An 8332-nucleotide genomic window follows, 5' to 3' on the forward strand; every position below is an offset into this window, starting at 1 on the left:
AGACTGGTCTGGGGTCTGTATACAGGGAGGCTGGTCTGGGGTCTGCATACAGGGAGGCTGGTCTGGGGTCTGTATATAGGGAGGCTGGTCTGGGGTCTGTATACAGGGAGACTGGTCTGGGGTCTGTATACAGGGAGGCTGGTCTGGGGTCTGCATACAGGGAGGCTGGTCTGGGGTCTGTATATAGGGAGGCTGGTTTGGGGTCTGTAGCCAGGGAGACTGGTCTGGGGTCTGTATACAGGGAGGCTGGTCTGGGGTCTGTATACAGGGAGGCTGGTCTGGGGTCTGCATACATGGAGACTGGTCTGGGGTCTGTATACAGGGAGGCTGGTCTGGGGTCTGCATACAGGGAGGCTGGTCTGGGGTCTGTATATAGGGAGGCTGGTCTGGGGTCTGTATACAGGGAGACTGGTCTGGGGTCTGTATACAGGGAGGCTGGTCTGGGGTCTGCATACAGGGAGGCTGGTCTGGGGTCTGTATACAGGGAGGCTGGTCTGGGGTCTGTATACAGGGAGGCTGGTCTGGGGTCTGCATACAGGGAGGCTGGTCTGGGGTCTGTATATAGGGAGGCTGGTCTGGGGTCTGTATACAGGGAGACTGGTCTGGGGTCTGTATACAGGGAGGCTGGTCTGGGGTCTGCATACAGGGAGGCTGGTCGGGGTCTGTATACAGGGAGGCTGGTCTGGGGTCTGTATACAGGGAAGCTGGTCTGGGGTCTGTATACAGGGGGACTGGTCTGGGGTCTGTATACAGGGAGGCTGGTCTGGGGTCTGTATACAGGGAGGCTGGTCTGGGGTCTATATACAGGGAGGCTGGTCTGGGGTCTGCATACAGGGAGGCTGCTCTGGGGGTCTATATACAGGGTTGACCATCACGGACTGAATCTCCCTGGCTGTCTCTACGCTCTGTCATTCCTGGAGCAGACCTGAGGGGCGGAGCCAGTCAGTGACCACCACAATGTGCCATGCTATGCTCCGCCCCCTGCGGCCCTGCATTCAGCAGTGTGTATCCGTTTTTCTTGGCGCTCTCCTTTAACAATGGTGGCGGTGATGCTGGGCTGCGGATGGCAATGTCAGACCTGTGTATTCCAGCAGCTGAGGGGAAACGTTAAGGTTTTCATTTGGGTGGAACGCCCCTTTAAATCTGGAATTAGAGGTTGCACCTAATTAAATCCGAATTTGCTGTGGTTAGGAATGGGATACATCGGGTGATTAATTATCTATATTGTACATACATGAGGGGAAGATCACGAACCCCTAAACGTAGACCCCCACCCTCCCCATAGGTACTCATGTTCAGGCGGCTGCTCATAAAGTTGCCCGAATAAAGTTATTCCCAACAGTTGTTCATGAGTTCATCCCGTGGAGAAGCTTCGGCCGCAGCTGTCGCCATCGCCGCTAACCCCGGGGCTGCTGGCCAGACTACAAGAAGGGGCTTTACAGAGCGGCCAAGTGCTTATTGTGCTGATCCGCAGTGCAGCTCCGCGCGGCGCAGTGTCAGGTGCCTGGCGCTCCATAAGATCCTCTTTGTATGAAGCCTCATGGTCTTCTGGCCCAAGCTGCCAACTCTGGGAACTCAGCAACGTCAATCATGGGCCCTGTCCCCCCACCCCACCCTGGGGTCCAAGCAGAAGACCTAAATCTTTAGGGTACCCTTGTCTGTATATTAGGGAATGACCTACATGGTAACTCCCCTAGGGGAGCGAGGCAAAAAGAAGCCCCTCGGGGTCCTGCTTTGGACCAGATAATGAAGACGTGGGGTTCGACACCCCAACAATCAGCGAATGAATGTACATATTATACCGTGTATTGATCGTTCTCAGCTCCCATTGAAGTGAATGTGACTTGATCTGCAGTACTGAGAATGGCCACTACACTGTGTATGGCGCTGTGCTGCTACGATTCATTTAGACCTACAAACAGCTGATTACTGGAGGAGCCAGGTATCGGCTGATATTGAGCACCTACCCAGCTGATTACTGGGGGAGCCGGATATCGGCTGATATTAATCACCTACCCAGCTGATTACTGGGGGAGATGGGTATCGGCTGATATTGAGCACCTACCCAGCTGATTACTGGGGGAGCCGGATATCGGCTGATATTGAGTACCTACCCAGCTGATTACTGGGGGAGATGGGTATCGGCTGATATTGATCACCTACCCAGCTGATTACTGGAGGAGCCAGGTATCGGCTGATATTGAGCACCTACCCAGCTGATTACTGGAGGAGCCAGGTATCGGCTGATATTGATCACCTACCCAGCTGATTACTGGGGGAGCCGGATATCGGCTGATATTAATCACCTACCCAGCTGATTACTGGAGGAGCCGGGTATCGGCTGATATTGAGCACCTACCCAGCTGATTACTGGGGGAGCCAGATATCGGCTGATATTGAGTACCTACCCAGCTGATTACTGGGGGAGCCGGATATCGGCTGATATTGAGCACCTACCCAGCTGATTACTGGGGGAGCCGGATATCGGCTGATATTAATCACCTACCCAGCTGATTACTGGGGGAGCCGGATATCGGCTGATATTAATCACCTACCCAGCTGATTACTGGGGGAGCCGGATATCGGCTGATATTGAATACATACCCAGCTGATTACTGGGGGAGATGGGTATCGGCTGATATTGAGCACCTACCCAGCTGATTACTGGGGGAGCCGGATATCGGCTGATATTAATCACCTACCCAGCTGATTACTGGGGGAGCCGGATATCGGCTGATATTAATCACCTACCCAGCTGATTACTGGGGGAGCCGGATATCGGCTGATATTAATCACCTACCCAGCTGATTACTGGGGGAGCCGGATATCGGCTGATATTGAATACATACCCAGCTGATTACTGGGGGAGATGGGTATCGGCTGATATTGAATACATACCCAGCTGATTACTGGGGGAGCCAGATATCGGCTGATATTAATCACCTACCCAGCTGATTACTGGGGGAGCCGGATATCGGCTGATATTAATCACCTACCCAGCTGATTACTGGGAGAGCCGGATATCGGCTGATATTGAATACATACCCAGCTGATTACTGGGGGAGATGGGTATCGGCTGATATTAATCACCTACTCAGCTGATTACTGGCGTAGCCGGGTATTGGCTGATATTGAATACATACCCAGCTGATTACTGGAGGAGCTGGATATCGGCTGATATTGAACACCTACCCAGCTGATTACTGGGGGAGCCGGGTATCGGCTGACATTGGTCACCTACCCAGCATATTATTGGGGGAGCTGGGTATCGGCTTATATACTGGGGGAGCCGGGTATCGGCTGATATTGAATACATACCCAGCTGATTACTGGGGGAGCCGGGTATCGGCTGACATTGGTCACCTACCCAGCATATTATTGGGGGAGCTGGGTATCGGCTTATTTACTGGGGGAGCCGGGTATCGGCTGATATTAATCACTTACTCAGCTGATTACTAGGGGAGCCAGGTATCGGCTGATATTGATCACCTACCCAACTGACTACTGGCATAGCCGGGTATCGGCTGAGTTTGAATACATACCCAGCTGATTACTGGAGGAGCTGGATATCGGCTGATATTAATTACCTACCCAGATGATTACTAGAAGAGCTGGGCATCGGCTGATATTGGTCACCTACCCAGCTAATTGCTGAGGGAGCCGGGTATCGGCTGACATTGGTCACCTACCCAGCTGATTACTGACGTAGCCGGGTATCGGCTGATATTGAATACATACCCAGCTGATTACTGGGGGAGTAAGGGTATCGGCTTAATATTGATCACCTACCCAGATGATTACTGGGGGATCCGGGTATCGGACCCCCACCAATCTGATATTGAACACCTACCCTGGGAAATGATTTTAATCTGTAGAATAGCATTTACCAGAGGCGGTTGATTTGGGGAGTTTATGGGGTGAGTGCTCCCCACATCTGGTCTTTATCCCCTCGTTTCCAGGCCTTTGATTTAATAATGAGCAGATAGGGAAAAACTCCATCATCCTGTGATTGTGCAGCCGAGGCCGGCGCTGAGCTCTGGACAATGGTCGGTGTCTTATCGGCTGCCGCTCCGCCTCGCCCCATTCTCAGATTTCCTCTAGTTTTATCAAACCTCACCTTACACCCTTGGTGGGGCGATGCTCGGAGGATTGGAGGGGATTTGACTGCTGTCAGCAAGACATGTGCACGGCTGTGGATTCGATATCATTATCCCACAGGTCTGGTCACCCAGCTTTCCCATAGTCCTGAAAGGCCGCTCTTACTACATGCCTGGTGTGATGCTGCTACACATTGAGGCAGATGGATCTGTATCACTCCATGATTATGAGCAAGCATGATGTATCAATTCCGGAGCATCTTTTCCTATAATTCTCTGTTCCTCTGTTATTCCCCCTGGAAATGTCTGAATGAATTGACAACTGGGCGTTACCAGCTGGTTATCTATCCCCAGATGGTCTAACACTGTCCAATCAGCGTCAAATTGTGTAGGCATACACCCCTTTGACAAGGGGGGATGGTAACACCCAATAATCAATTTAATTCACATATTTCCAGGAGGAACAACAGAGGAAGGACACAATGTTCAAAGAAAAGATGCTCCAGACTTGATATATCATGGAGAATACAAGCAGTTATAGATCCAGAGACGTGACGGGTCTCCTTTAACTATTCACCGCCAAAAATTGACAATGAAGGGGTGTTTTACAGCAACTTTTCCGAGCCAGAAGCTGCATGGAGGTAAGAATAGTGAGGGCAGAGACGATATATAACCATCTCTGCCTTCCTGGTCAGTGTACACACAGCTCTGAACGAGTAACACCCAATCGGACTGGTTAACGGATCCAAAAGTGACTACCTAAATTCACCACCAGAGGGAGCTCTATTGTAGACTATTCAAGTAATGGTACAAACTGTATAATGTAAGCTCCTGAGCTCCCTCTAGTGGCTGGAATTTTTTAATTTAAAGGGATTTTCCATGAAATTCAAAATCTACCAAACGATAGGGAATGTTAGAGTGAACGAAATAAGCATTATTTATGCCTTGAACATCCCCCCCCCCATACCAGAAGTAACAATGTCTCGTTTCGTTATTAGACTCCTGACCACTGCAGCCAATCAATCATCTCAGCAGCCGCATATGATACTGTTTAAAGGGGTTGTCTGATCATCTATGTGCAGCTGTGCTTCTCCTGGTTGACAGGGTCACAGCACTGGTCTGAACTGGGTGAAGGAAGAGAAGGAGCGCCAGGGCATTAAAGATGGCCGGATACATGATTAGAGCTTGTAAGCGCTGCCCTCATTACTGAGGAGTTCAGCCACCTCTGACTGCAGCAGTGGCCGGTCACCTAAGGATTTTTAAGAAAAGGTAAATTACAAAGTTGCTTGTTTTTGATGAGCATTTTGCAATTGCACCGATTTAAAGAAGCGGAGATAATCCCTTATCTTAAGGTTGACTGTTCAGCCTCGGATCTTGGAGGTTCTGCACTGTGTGCAGAATTATTAGGCAAATGAGTATTTTGGTCACATGATGCTTTTTATACATGTCGTCCTACTCCAAGCTGTATAGGCTGAGAGCCAACTACCAATGAAGTAAATCAGGCGATGTGCGTCTCTGTAATGAGGAGGGGTGCGGTGTAATGACACAACACCCTATATAAGGGGTGCTTAATTATTAGGAAACTTAATTTCTTTGGCAGAATGGGTCAGAAGAGAAATTTGACGGGCTCTGAAAAGTCCAAAATTGTGAGCTGTCTTGCAGAGGGGTGCAGCAGTCTTTTGAAGCGTGATCACCGAACAATCAAGAGTTTCATGGCAAATAGCCAACAGGGTCGCAAGAAGCGTGCTGGGCAAAAAAGGCGCAAAATAACTGCCCATGAACTGAGGAAAATCAAGCGTGAAGCTGCCAAGATGCCATTTGCCACCAGTGTGGCCATATTTCAGAGCTGCAAAGTTACTGGAGTATCAAAAAGCACAAGGTGTGCCATACTCAGGGACAGGCCAAGGTAAGGAAGGCCGAAAACCACCACCTCTGACCCAGAAACATAAGATAAAACGTCAAGACTGGGCCAAGAAATATCTGAAGACTGATTTTTCACAGGTTTTATGGACTGATGAAATGAGAGTGACTCTTGATGGGCAGATGGATGGGCCAGAGGCTGGATCAGTAAAGGGCAGAGAGCTCCACTCCGACTCAGACGCCAGCAAGGTGGAGATGGGCACTGGTATGGGCTGGGATCATCAGAGATCAACTTGTGGGACCTTTTCGGGTTGAGGATGGAGTGAAGCTCAACTCCCAGACCTACTGCCAGTTTCTGGAAGACAACTTCTTCAAGCAGTGGTACAGGAAGACGTCGGGATCGTTCAAGAAAAACATGATTTTCATGCAGGACAACGCTCCATCACATGCATCCAACTACTCCACAGCGTGGCTGGCCCGTAAAGGTGTAAAAGATGAAAAAATAATGACATGGCCCCCTTGTTCCCCTGACCTGAACCCCATAGAGAACCTGTGGTTCCTCATAAAATGTGAGATCTACAGGGAGGGAAAACAGTCCACCTCTGGGAGCAGTGTCTGGAGGCTGTGGTGGCTGCACGCAATGTTGATGGTAAACAGATCAAGCAACTGACAGAATCTATGGATGGTCGCTGCTGAGTGTCATCAGAAAGAAAGGGGGCGATATTGGTCACTATTTTTTGGGGTTTTGTTTTTGCATGTCAGAAATGTTTATTTCTAAATTTTGTGCAGTTATATTGGTTTACCTGGTGACAATAAACAAGTGAGATGGGAATAGATTTGGTTTTTATTAAGTTGCCTAATAATTCTGCACAGTAATAGTTACCTGCACAAACAGATCCTCCTAAGATAGCCAAATCTAAAAAAAAACAACCCCACTCCAACTTCCAAAAATATTAAGCTTTGATATTTATGAGTCTTTTGGGGAGATTGAGAACATAGTTGTTGATCAATAATAAAAAAAATCCTCTAAAATAAACCTTGCCTAATAATTCAGCACACGGTGTATATCTCTTCCCGGTCTTCTGTGATATCCCCACGCTTAGCTCTGCAGCAGAGTTGTGGCCTACAGCACATAAAAGGTGAAGCGTGTGACTGTGAGACGGCGACACGGCTTCACACGGTCCCCGATGGAGCTCCTCCTCGGTATACGGGCTCAGATCATGGCGGTGGTGGCGGTGTGCGCGGATGGTAAATGAAGCGTTCCGCACTCAGGGCTTTACCCTGGCCCCGCGCCATCCCACATTTGTGTTAGAATAAACAGAGGGCTAGATTTCCCGTGTCCTGGCACACACGGGCGCTGAGTGCCTGTCAGTATGGGGCCCACTGCGAGGTGCAAGCCTGGTCGTTGGCAGAGGGTCAATTATCAAATCGCTCGTGTCCATCCCTGCAGAGCGCAGGCCACCGCCGTCACTCGGCCGTCAGGGCGCACATCTTGTATGAATTAACACTGAGTTTTACATATCCAGCAGGTAAAATGCTGAAAGCACAGACCTCATAGAGAAAGAATAAACTACTATAATACTGCCCCTATGTACAAGAATATAACTACTATAATACTGCCCCCTATGTACAAGAATATAACTACTATAATACTGCCCCTATGTACAAGAATATAACTACTATAATACTGCTCCTATGTACAAGAATATAACTATTATAATACTGCTCCCTATGTACAAGAATATAACTACTATAATACTGCCCCTATGTACAAGAATATAACTACTATAATACTGCCCCTATGTACAAGAATATAATTACTATAATACTGCCCCCTATGTGCAAGAATGTAACTACTATAATACTGCCCCCTATGTACAAGAATATAACTACTATAATACTGCTTCTATGTACAAGAATATAACTACTATAATACTGCCCCCTATATACAAGACTATAACTACTATAATACTGCCCCTATGTATAAGAATATAACTACTATAATACTGCCCCTATATACAAGACTATAACTGCTATAATACTGCCCCTATATACAAGAATATAACTACTATAATACTGCTCCTATGTACAAGAATGTAACTACTATAATACTGCCCCTATGTACAAGAATATAACTACTATAATACTGCCCCCTATGTACAAGAATATAACTACTATAATACTGCCCCTATGTACAAGAATATAACTGCTATAATACTGCCCCTATATACAGAATAGATTGTAGCGGTTACACATGGTGTAGCTCGGTCTCACAGATCTGACATTTCCTAGTCTGCAGAGTTCGGGGTCTGGAGCACATCATGTAATGTATGCAGCAGGCAGAGGGCTATGTGGACGGGGACGAGGGCAGCTGG

The sequence above is a fragment of the Anomaloglossus baeobatrachus genome, chromosome 7, assembly GCF_048569485.1.
Source record: "Anomaloglossus baeobatrachus isolate aAnoBae1 chromosome 7, aAnoBae1.hap1, whole genome shotgun sequence".
NCBI classification, from domain to species: Eukaryota; Metazoa; Chordata; class Amphibia; order Anura; family Aromobatidae; genus Anomaloglossus; species Anomaloglossus baeobatrachus.